The sequence below is a fragment of the Dipodomys ordii genome, unplaced genomic scaffold, assembly GCF_000151885.1.
Source record: "Dipodomys ordii isolate 6190 unplaced genomic scaffold, Dord_2.0 Scaffold10, whole genome shotgun sequence".
NCBI lineage: Eukaryota > Metazoa > Chordata > Mammalia > Rodentia > Heteromyidae > Dipodomys > Dipodomys ordii.
In genome coordinates this window covers 19,456,378-19,458,393 of record NW_012267226.1, presented here as the reverse complement: position 1 = coordinate 19,458,393, position 2,016 = coordinate 19,456,378, and the positions used below count along the sequence as shown (strand labels likewise).

Here is a 2,016-nt window from a genome sequence, read left to right as displayed (position 1 = left end):
AAAAAAAATCTAAATAATAGGAAGAAGAGCCAAGGATAGTGGTTCATGCCTGCCTGTAAACCCGCTCTAGAGGCTGATGTCAGGAAATTTCTGATTTGGAGCTCAAGGTTCAAGGCCAGCCAGGTCAACTCAATCAATACAAAAGTGGGTATAGTGCCTCAAGCCTGTCATCCAGCAACAATACAGTAAATAGGAGGATTGTGGTCCAGGCTGGCCCAGGCACAAATTCAAATCATATTGAGAAAAAAAATAACAAAGGCAAAAAGAAGGGCTGGGGATGTGACTTGAGTGTTTATAGACTGCCTGGCCAGCAAGTGCAAGGCCAAGTTAAAACAAACAAACCTCAGAGACAAGGAAGAACAACTCTGACCACGTGGGCAGGACTTTGTGCCAGAGACAGATCAGTCACTTTCCATTTCCTAAAACTGAGCTTTCACCATTCATCCTAGAAGACAGCTGCAATACATTCAGGCTCTGCTTCTGGTTTCCTGCAGCCGTGTGATGGGTGTGATGGAGCCCTGAGAGCTTTCCAGGAAAGGAGTCTGGGCATCAGGTTGCAGGACACAAGCAGATAAATAATTTATCAGATCAAATCTGTGCCTCTACTGATCACTGAAAAAGAGCCAGCCAGCCCAGTGGTTCTCGTATTCAAGAAAGCTGAGCCCTCTGGCTAAGCAATCCAGATGCAACCAATTGGCTTTTGCCCATCTCTGGCTCTATAGAGATTATATACAGCTCCCCAGTCCTTATCAGAAATAGTTCTCATTAACTGAAAGAACTCTTCTCTGTATACTCTTGGCTTAGAACTCATGCCTTCTCACAATATTCCAGTGATCCTCCACAAGATGGTTTTCTTATCCGTTTTTTCTATAAAAATTATCTTTTAATTCCATCTAGTTTTAATAATTCCAAAAGATGTCTCAGAAACCCACTACTTTTGTATTGGGTATGTGTTGCACCTTTTTGCTTTTTCTCTTCCTTGTAATGCTGGAGATCAAATCTAGGTCCTTGAACATACTACACAGTGCTCTACTACTGAGCTATATCCCCAGCCCTTTAAAAAAATGTGAATAGTCAATTGCAAAATGCAAAACTTAGAATGGTGTTGTGGCTCAAGTGGTAGAGTGCTAGCCTTGCTCACATAGAAGCTCAGGGACAGTGCCCAGGACCTGAGTTCAAGCCCCAGAACTGGAAAAAAAAAAAACTCATTAGTTTTATTAGTTGCTCATTGTCAGTTATTCAAGAAAAAGAAGCCTTGTTCTTTTTTTCTTTTTGTCGGTTGTGGGGCCTCAACTCTGGATGTGGGCGGTCCCTCAGCTCTTCAGCTCAAGGCTAGTGCTCTACCACTTGAGCCACAATGCCATTTCCGGCTTTTTCAACTTATTGGTGCTGAGGAATCAAATCTAGGGTCTCATGCATGCAAGGCAAACACTCTACCACTGAGCCACCTTCCCAGCCCCAGAAGCCATATTCTTTAGGGCTGGGGCCAAAATAACCGTGTGCCAGCTAGGGGTCCAAAAGTTGGGCTCAGGTGTACCCAGTCCTACATTTGTTAAGTGAATTGTTTCTATTTTGCCTGTATTTATACTAGCAAGAATAAACTTTGTTTCTCAAAACTGTATCATGGTGTCATTTAAAGACACTAAAGTCAAAAGATTTGTGTTCCAGTTTTGATTTTGACACATACTAGCCAGATGACTAGAAAGAGCTTCCTATTCATTCAGGTTAGCATACAATGCAGTTTAAGTATAACAATAAAACGCTTTACTCATTGTCTCATGGGAACTCAGAAGTGAGACCCAATGTTGACCCACCTAAAATAGGGAAGTCAGAAAATACCAGGTGTCCCTGTGGGGTAAAAGATGAGGAGCCAGATCAGCAAAGTTAGGAATATTTTAGTCAGTACCACCTAAGGGCAAAAGCATAGACTTGAATTCAATGTCATTGGTTCAAAGTAATGGGGGGAGGGTAGGAATGAAGAGGGCCAAGTCATGATGTCTGTTGGGTATGACATTC

The 2,016-nt window shown here is 42.4% G+C and overlaps 1 protein-coding gene across 2 annotated transcripts in view; it reads right to left on the bottom strand.

Moving 5' to 3' along the window:
• Window positions 1–2,016, bottom strand: part of Sidt2 (SID1 transmembrane family, member 2) — a 31,410-nt gene that overhangs the window by 21,745 nt on the left and 7,649 nt on the right. The gene's annotated exons all lie outside the window — the stretch shown is intronic.